The sequence below is a fragment of the Phyllostomus discolor genome, chromosome 3 (assembly GCF_004126475.2).
Source record: "Phyllostomus discolor isolate MPI-MPIP mPhyDis1 chromosome 3, mPhyDis1.pri.v3, whole genome shotgun sequence".
NCBI lineage: Eukaryota > Metazoa > Chordata > Mammalia > Chiroptera > Phyllostomidae > Phyllostomus > Phyllostomus discolor.
In genome coordinates this window covers 95,257,120-95,267,075 of record NC_040905.2, presented here as the reverse complement: position 1 = coordinate 95,267,075, position 9,956 = coordinate 95,257,120, and the positions used below count along the sequence as shown (strand labels likewise).

Genomic DNA, 9,956 nt, shown 5'->3' with positions numbered 1-9,956 from the left:
CTACTGTCTATACATTTCCAGTTAAGAGAGTCTTAATTATTTTAGGTTGCTTTCCCCTACCCCATTTCTATGTTTAGAAAAAAAGTGAGTCATATGTTAAAGCTAATTTTACTGCCAAAAATTTCAAGTCTGTGTCTACTCTCCCCTGTTATTACCCGGAAAGGAGTTTGTAAAAAGTTAGCGCTAACAGCTTGCATTAATCCATCCCAGCTTAGCAAATTCCCTGGCTGGTCTTCTGTGCTTAATGCAGCGCGTCTCGTCAAAGCCAGCCTGTTCCAACACTCTTAACTAAAGGCTGCTGCTCATGATCTGAGGAGGCCGAAAATTCATTCTCATCTATTCAGAAGTGGAAATGCAGACACTTGAATAAATATTTCACGCTATCTTGTAGTAGCTAAAACTCTTCAGTGTATACTCAACAATGCTTCATTACCTTTTCATCTGTTCTTGGGTGAAGTTATGAATGCAAGCAAAAGATGATCACATCTTTAACTCAAGTACAATTGAAGGTTTTTAAATAAATTCTAACATGTTAGAAATCCCATTTAAAAGCACACACACACACATACACACACACACACACACATATATTCTCACTTTCAAGATATAAACAGTGAATTGTCCCTTTTATAGAAGTGTGTGAATACAACAATTGTTTAATGTGTTTTGGATGTCTATTAGAGCCATGGTATCATGTGCCAGGCACATTACAATTATAATAGACCCTTGTCATTTGAGGACTGTGACATCTGTGATTTTGAATACTTTCCACTGAACCTGAGGCTCCATGATGCCAAGGCTTAGATTTGTATTTGCATTCTGTGAGCAGAAAAGGAGCAATTTGCCCAGCTAGTGAGAACCTCTGGTCCTCAGCACCAGCACCACCAGTGTCACCAGTACTAGAACCAGCACCAGCACCCCCACCAACAGCACTAGCACCAGCAGCACCAGCAGTACCAGTAGCACCTGTACCAGCAGCACTAGCACTTTCCTGTGGCTTTTTCTCTCCTCCTTTTACCTTTTGCTGGTAACTGTGCTAAAACCTGAAACATTTTATAAACATGTTTTAATCATATTTTGGAGACCTTGGGGCTTAATGCTTGCCTTCCTCATCTGCAGCATCCTGCTTCTTTCCTGGGTGGCAACAACCGGTGGACGGAAATTCACCATGTCTATTCTGAAGCTGCATGCCAGTGAGATCTTTGACTCTTGTGGGAATCCCACTGTAGAGGTGGATCTCTACACCACAAAAGGTCTCTTCAAGCTGCTGTGCCCAGTGGTGCCTCAACTAGTATCTGTGAGGCTCTAGAGCTCGGGGGCAATAAAAAGACATGCTACATGGGGAAGGTGTCTCAAAGGCTGTTGAGCACATCAATAAAACTATTGTGCCTGCTCTGCTTAGCAAAAAGCTGAGCATTGTGGAGCAGGAGAAGATCAAAAAGCTGATGATAGGGCTGGATGGAATGGATAATAGAGCTAAATTTGGCGTGAATGCCATTCTGGGAGCATCCCTAGCCATCTGCAAGGCTGGGGCTGTTGAGAAGGGGTTGCCCCTGTACTGCCACATTGCTGACCTGGCTGGCAATGCCAAGGTCATCTTGTCAGTTCCAGCTTTCAGTATCATCAATGGTGGTTCCCACACTGGCAACAAGCCAGCCATACAGGAGTTCATGATCCTCTCTGATGGTGTCACAAACTTCAAGTAAGCCATGCACATTGGAGCAGAGGTTTATCACAACCTGAAAAATGTCTTCAAGGAGAAATTATGGGAAAGATGCCACCAGCATGGGAGAATGAAGGTGGGTTTGCTCCCAACATCCTGGAGAATAAAGAAGCCCTAGAGCAGCTGAGGACCATCATGGGCAAAGCTGGCTACACCAACAAGGTTGTCATTGGCATAGATGTAGCTGCCTCTGAATTCTTCAAGTCAGGAAATTATGAACTGGACTTCAAGTTGCCTGATGACCCCAGCAGGTACATCAGCCCTGATAAGCTGGCCAAACTATGCATATCCTTCATCAAGGACTACCCAGTGGTGTCCACTGAAGACTCCTTTGACCAGGATGACTGCAAAGCGTGGCCCAAGTTCACTGCTAGTGCAGGAATCCAGGTAGTGGGGCATGACCTCATAGTGACCATTTCGAAGCAGATTGCCAAGGCCAGGGATGAGATATAGTGCAACTGCCTCCTGCTCAAAGTGAACCAGATTGGTTCTGTGTCTGAGTCTCTTCAGGTGTGCAAGCTGACCCAGTCCAATTGGTGGGGTGTCATCATGTCTCATCACTCTGGGGTGACTGAGGATACCTTCATCACTGATCTGGTGGTGGGGTTCTGCACTGGGAAGATCAAGACTGGTGCCCCTTGCCAATCCGGGTGCTTGGTCAAGTACAACTAGCTCCTCAGAATTGAGGAGGAACTGGGCATCAAGGTCAAGTTTGCTGGCAGGAACTTCAGAAACCCCCAGCCAACTACACTCTGGGTAGGCAAGCCCCTGAGCCCTGCAGTCACTAGTGCGTTAAGTAGACTTTTGCTCCTGATGTCTGCACTGGCAGCTCCATGCCCCTGATGATCCTTGCAGGGGCCTCTGGTGGTCACCGGCCGTGTCCCCAACCTGTATCTCTGTATCTATGAGTCTGTTTCTGTTTTATTTGTTTGAAACCTGAGATGTTTTGTAACTTGTGAAAAAAATGGACCTGAAAGAATACATTACCACTTTTCATGGTACAAACAGTATGCTATTGATAAATTGGTAAATTATGACATTGGAAAATTGAGGAATTGGTAAAGCTTCCAGCAGTTGTCCTCTCAGAGCTTTGGTTTCCATTTTAAAAATATGTCTAAATTTAAAAATAAAATGCACACATGCCCATCTTAAGATTTTCAATATGAAAACAACATTCACTATTTTCATTACTGTTCCTATCTAGTCATCCAACCATTTGCTCATCCAACAAATATTTGTCCAGCTTAGCAGGGGGATTGAGATTGCTTACAATTACAACAATGCTGACTATTATTTATGATTACTGAAAACAAAAGGGGTCCTGTGTGGATGCTTTAAATGCATCATCTCGTTTTTAATCAACAAATCAGCATGTGGCATAATGTGGTGTTTTGGAATTTCAGAAGAGAGACAGGTTATTGGCCAGTGTGATAAGGACCAGCTTTGCAAGACAGATCCTCTGATCTTGAGGGGGCTAATCTGTCAAGCAAATTGGAAGTTCAGTAGCAGGATGGAAGAGAAGAGTGTGCATCAGGGAGCAACCAGGGCTGGACTTAGGACTGCTCTCTGCAAGAGATGACCTGCTATCATCTAAAAGGGGCTTCAGGCAACCTGCTGCCCCACCCTACAGATTAGGGAAGGAAGGCAATGACAAGTAGGAGATGAATATGTTAGAGAATAAAGAATGTTACTCTAGGCAGAGGAAACCACACAATGGAAATCTCACAGATGGGAAAGTACAAAGAGTATTTATGCAAGAGAATATTAATCAATTTATCTGGAATGCATGGTTCAAGCAAAAAGGTGGAAGGATTGATTCAGATTGTAGAGGGTGGTTTAACTTCCAGAAAAGCAGATTTATTTTTATTAGTCCATGAGATCCCACTGCCAATTTTTGAGTAACAAAATAGCAGGATCCAAGTAAAATTTTCAGATCCTTTCCCTACTAAGAATTTATACCTTTTCCTCCTAAACTAAGCCTTATAAATGAGCCCAGGATCGAAAAGTAATAGTTTCACCATTCACCATGGTGATGAGTACTTTCATTTGGTCAACCAGGCAGCATTTCTCTTCTTTTGGAGTGCATACCTGTGTTTTAGTGGGGGAGGGTGCTAATCACACACATTTCTCTCTCTTGTTACAGGGGTGAGTATGTAACTAATGCTGCATCACAGCATTATTTTATCCCTGTGGTCACAGTTGTTAGTTCAACCCTTGAACAAATGATCCAAACCAGGACATTCTGAATCCTTCTCTGGGGAAAGAAAATACCTAGGGAAATGAAGCCCCGTCCTCTTGAGCACAAACGACATGGTACAGAGTTACTGGTACCATATGTATTTTATGTAGTAAAGAGAGATGGGAGAGGGGAGAGAGGAAGAGAAAGAGAGACACAGAGAGATAGACATTGATTGATTTCTGGTGCTCTTTGGGTCTTGGAGCTGGACCACTCTAGGCCAGCTTCACCTTGACCTGTGTATAGTTTTGGTAAATAAGTCAATACATCTTTCCTTTATACTTGGTTTCCTCATTAACAAGATGGCAAATTTTATTTACTGGAAATTTGCCATGAAAATTATCATACACACACACACAAGCATACACACCCAACAGTAAGAGAAAGACAGGCAACACTATAGGAATCTGTGCACACCTCTTTCAGTGGAGAGTTAGGGGGCATCCTTGGACTCCATCTGTCCTGGAGACAGCGCCCTTTTCTGTGGTATCCCTGGGTTCACTGGAGCCAAGCCTGGTGTAGGTAGTAATGGGAGTGGTTGTCCACCAGGGGACCCCTGTGCCAAGGAAGTATCAGAAGGGTAGAGGAAAAAGTGGGTGGAGTAGATAGTAACCAAGGGGTGAGGGGCAGGCACAAATGTTATTCTTTCTAGGCTTTGGAAAAGCTTTTTTGTTTTGTTTTTCTAGGGTGAAGTTAAAATATATGAGGTAATGAGGAATGAGTATAAAGCTTGTTTTTTAAGTCTTATAGTAAGTTATGACTTATAAATTATTCAAGGTTCCTTAAGAGAGGCATATGGAGGTTGCAATCTAATGAGTATCTTTGGCTACTAAACCATATCTCTTTGAATAAGACTGCATGCAGAAATGGGCCATGGGATTTATTTGGTTACCTGTAAGTTATCACATAAAGGATTCTGATTACTATCACTGCATAATACAACTAAGGTAACTATATAAAAGTATTGGCTTTGGGTTAGCTTCCAAATGATCTTTACCATTTAAATTGTTTAGACATTACCCTTTTCCATGCTCTCCCAGAATTCAGAATGAGACAAACAGTAGGAAAACATAAAGTCATTTAGTATGTAATCATCACAGCAGAGTGATCCCTCCTGAGTCTGCATTTGTACTTTGTCTGCTCACCCCCAGCCTGTGGCTGGTGCCAACAACAGCAGTTACTTGGCCATGTCCGCGTCACTTAGGACTAAAGGTCTTACACTGGCCACTACCTGCTTTGCATCTAACTTTCTAACCTCTTCCGGCATTCTCTTGCTCCCAGACTCTTGCTTTATCTTCTGCTTTGATCCTGTCCTAGACCTGAAACAAGGTAGCATGGTGCAAGGTGAAGGTCATCTAGAGGCTGCATGGTTTCATGGACCAGGCGTGGGCTTGAAGAGGTACATTCATTTAAGAATTTACTCTGTATCTAACACTAATCACTGTTTGGATAACTATAATTCCAACGTTGTCCTTTTAGCGCCATGAGATTCCACAGACTACTTCATCTGGGTCTCAGTTTACTCATCTGTAAAATGGGGTGATAGCTCACTTGTAGAGATTATTGCAAAGTTTAATGTGATAGTATAAGTCAAGTAATTTACACAGAATCTGTTACATAGTAAGTATTCAACAGTGGGTAGGTTTTATAATCAGTATTTTAAATGCTGTGTGTTTTCTGTTGTGTTTTGGATATGTTTCTCTCCCTGTTCCTGTTATTGTGGTACTTCCAGCTGCTCTAGGTAATCAACCAGCCTGATATAATGTGGTCTCTTACCTGGAGGTGGGGTTATTCCTAGTAGTAGGCACTTCCAGCGTTGCCCTAGCTCTCAATGGAAAGAGGTGGGCTTTTCATTTGTCATTGCTCTTTATGAGCCATTGTTGTGGAAGAAGGAACCGATGTAAGAGAAATACCAGATCTCCTACCCTAAGAGCCTTCATTGAATGGAGGGCAATAAAGCAGAACACATGCATGAAGTACAATGTACTGTTTCAAGGGAAGACTATGGCAAGGTGCACTGGATGGAAGCACAAATGGCTCTCACTTGCTGGCCTGTGACTTTGGTCACCTTGATTAGTCAGCATCTACAAGCATAGCCAAAGGCAGTAGCTCTTAACCACTGGGATATATACCACCAGAAGGATGAGGAAATATGTAATTGAAACACAATATTTAGAGTTTTGTCACAATTATAAAGCAATAACTCCCTCAATTTCCATGTCTACCTAAATATGATGTGTTTATTTCTGTTGATGCTTCTGCTTAGATTTTCCTTCTGTGACCAACTGGCAGTGAGCACCAACCTAAAACAATGGGCAGTTCTCCAAGCAACCCATTCTTGTCCATCAGTAACAATGTGGGGCATGCTCTGTGCAGCCAACCTTATCTGCCAGGGACCTGTCACTGCATTTCTGGCCCTCCCCATGTTTTCTGCAACACAGTTCTGGGAGTGGAAATGACTGGGAAGGAGAAAGATTGTGGCTCCATCACAAAGTTCACATGAAGTCGCCAGCAAAGATGAACATCAGAGAGTGGACACATCCTTAGGAGATTTGAACTGTCCTGTTCCTTATTTGCAAGCTACAAAAATAATTTTTAAAATTTGCTTTATTTTCCCTACCACAACCAATAGAATAAAAATATTGCTTGGCAGAACTTCAGATGGCAGATTGAGAACTGCTAGTGAAAAAGGCAGTACTTCATCAAGGAATCCCTGGAAAGAGGGCAATTCCAAAGATGCTGCTATGCAGTGATACTTCCTCATTTTGACAATCTGAAAAGTTGTAGTCTGCATGGTTCTAGGGTCTTTTTGTCTTGCTTCATAGGTGACTACATTTGAATTAGCTAACAAAAGCATTAACAAGCCTTTATTAAGCTATTATTTTTTTCATAAAGCCCCTTTCAGATAATTCCTCAAATATTATCAATTGAGTCTTCACAACAATGGTTTAAGAGATGGTTTAGCATAGTGTTAAAGGAGTAGGCACTGGGATAAGACTGTGCAGTTTTGAGTAAGTGGTCTGTCAGTGAGTAGGTATGGGCTGGGGCAATTCCATAACCATCTGTGCTTCAGCTCCCTCAACACTAATGTGTTGGACAAACTTTATGCCAACTACCTCAGGGGGCTTGGGTGAGGATTAAGCAAATTAATAATGTCAATATTAGATATAAATGTTAGTTATGATCATTAACACCTTATGATGGCAAAGTGAAACTCAGAGAACTTAGCTGACTTCCCCAAGATCACACAGCTAGTGAGAAGCACAATCAGGATTCAGCCCAGCCCCTCTGGCTATAAAGGCTGGCTGCTGAAGGGATTGTAGGAACTTAGTGAAGGCAGATCTTTGGTGGGAGACTCACTTGAGAAAGTGAATGTCAGCCGGAGTTGGGGCCCTTTGGTAGAGATCAGCCTGCCCCACTGTCTCTCACAAGGGCTGTTCCTCTGTCACTGTAGAGCAGAACCCTTCCTAAGAAAGCTGGTGTGGAGTAAAATAACTGATACAGGACCACGTGTCCTTGTGGTTACCATAACACACTGTCTGCAGAGAAGCTGAGATTTCCACAGGGAAGTGCATGAAGTAATTGTGACAGGGAGCAACATGCAGCTGTCCCCAAGCTGGGCCCCACGGCCTGCACAGTGTATGGATCAGGTAATTGCTAGTGGTTCTGCAGGTGCTTAGCAGCCTGAGAAATGCTGTCTTTTCCTGCTCTCTCCACAGCGTAGAGCCCTGTTCCTCCCCTCTGGGCTGGGCTCAGTGGGGCAGGCTGCTCAGGCTGGGGTTCCACCTGTCATTCCTTTCTTTATTTTTTAATTTTTAAATTAAATTTATTTAATTGCAGTGACATTGCTTAATAAAATTATATAGGTTTATGGTAAGCAATTCTATAATATGTCATCTGTATATTGTATTGTGTGTTTACCACCCAAATTCAAATCTTCTTCTGTCTTCTTATATTTGGCCTCTTTGATTCTTTACTACCCTTCCACTCCTCCCTCTGGGAACCACCATACTTTGTCTGTGTCTATGAGTTTTTGTTTGTTTGTTCATTCATTCATTTATTGCTTTCAGTTCATTTATTCGTTCAGTTTTATGTCCTAAATAGGAGTGAAATTATATAGTTCTTGACTTTTTCTGTCTGATTTATTTTGCTTAGCATGATATTCTTGAGGTCCATCCATGTTGTTGCAAATGGCAGCATTTTATCTTTTCTTATGGATGAGTGAGGGTTACTGGGCCAGAAGGTAACCCTGTTCTTAATTTTTTGAGGAACCTCCATAAAACCGTGTTTGTACCAGTTTACATTGTCCATGGCTGCTGTACCTCCAGCAGTAAATGAGGGTTTCTTTTTCTCTACAACCTCTCCAACACTTGTTATGACTTGTTTATTATTATAATTCCTGCTCATTAAAGTGAAATGTGGATAACAAAGTGTGGCATCATCATCAGCCCGGCTGGCAGCAGCCCTCATAAAACCCTCACCTATAGGCCACGCCAGCTTCCCTGTTCTGTTCCCAAACAACAGGCAGAGGAATTTGTCCTTAGAAAGCTGAGAAACTGATGTTTTTCTTCCTTCCTGGGCAACAAGCACAGAGTGGCACTTTTTAAAAATAACTTTTAAAAATCATTATTCATTAATAGAAATATTTTTGTGAAACACATATGACTCCACTCCAGGAAGACAAACAATCCAATTAAAAAAATGGGCAAAGGAACTGAACAAACACTTCTCCAAGGAGGACATACTGAGGACCAAGAGATATATGAAAGTATGCTCAGCATCACTAGCCATCAGAGAGATGCAAATTAAAACCACCATGAGATACCACTTCATACTGGTCAGAATGGCCATCATAAACAAATCAACAAACAATAAGTGCTAGTGAGGTTGTGGAGAAAAAGGACCCTAGTACACTGTTGATGGAAATGCAGACTGGTACAGCCACTGTGGAAAACAGTATGAAATTTCCTCAGAATACTAAAAATGGAACTGCCTTTTGACCCAGCAATTCCACTGCTGGGATCATACCCTAAGAATCCTGAAACACCAATACAAAATAACCTATGTACCCTATGTTCATAGCAACACAATTTAAAATAGCCAAGTGCTGGAAGCAACCTAGGTGCCCATCAGTAAATGAGTGCATCAAAAAACTATGGTACATTTACACAATGGAGTACTATGCAGCAGAAAGAAAGAAGGAGGTCCTACCCTTCACAACAGCATGGATGGAACTGAAGAGCATTGTGCTAAGTGAAGTAAGCCAAGTGGTGAAAGACAAATACCATATGATCTCACCTATAAGTGGAACCTAATCAACAAAACACACAAGCAAGCAAAATATAACCAGAGACATTGAAATAAAGAACTAACTGACAGTAACCAGAAGGGAGGGGGGAGGGGGATCATGGGGGAATGAAGGGAAAAGGTCATCAAGGAACATGTATAGAGGATGTATGGACAAAGCCAAAGGCAGGTAGGATCAAGGGTGGTAGGTGGGGGTGGGTGAAGGGGGAAAGTGGTGGCAGGAAAATGGAGACAACTGTACATGAACAACAATTTTAAAAATTTTAAAAATAAGCCAAAGAAGAAAAGTTTTATTGGCTATAATCTCATAATCTAAAAATAACTATTAATATTTTGTTACCTATTCAATCCCTTATCTATGCATGTGTCATTGCCTTTTTAAAGAAAACATAAATGCAGTCATTCTATACTTATTTGTAGCTGGTTTATTTACTGATATATCATGGATGCTTTTTCATGTTATTAAATATTCTTCCTCATTATCATTTATAAGTTAATAATGATTTATTGCATAGTTGTCCCTTAATTGTTGGACCAGTCTCCTGTTGAAACATATTTAGGTTGTTTGTAGCATTTCTCTCTTTGCTATGGAATAAAAGGATGTTTGGCTTCTTTCTTCCAAAACTGAACTGTAAACTTGTTGAAGCAACACTTTGTTGGAAAGAGGCTGTTTGATTCTGGCGCAGTGAA

At 41.7% G+C, this 9,956-nt stretch overlaps 1 pseudogene; it reads left to right on the top strand.

Moving 5' to 3' along the window:
* The first annotated feature begins 1,086 nt into the window (after positions 1-1,086).
* Positions 1,087-2,609, top strand: LOC114500992 (annotated as a pseudogene).
* Positions 2,610-9,956: the final 7,347 nt, after the last annotated feature.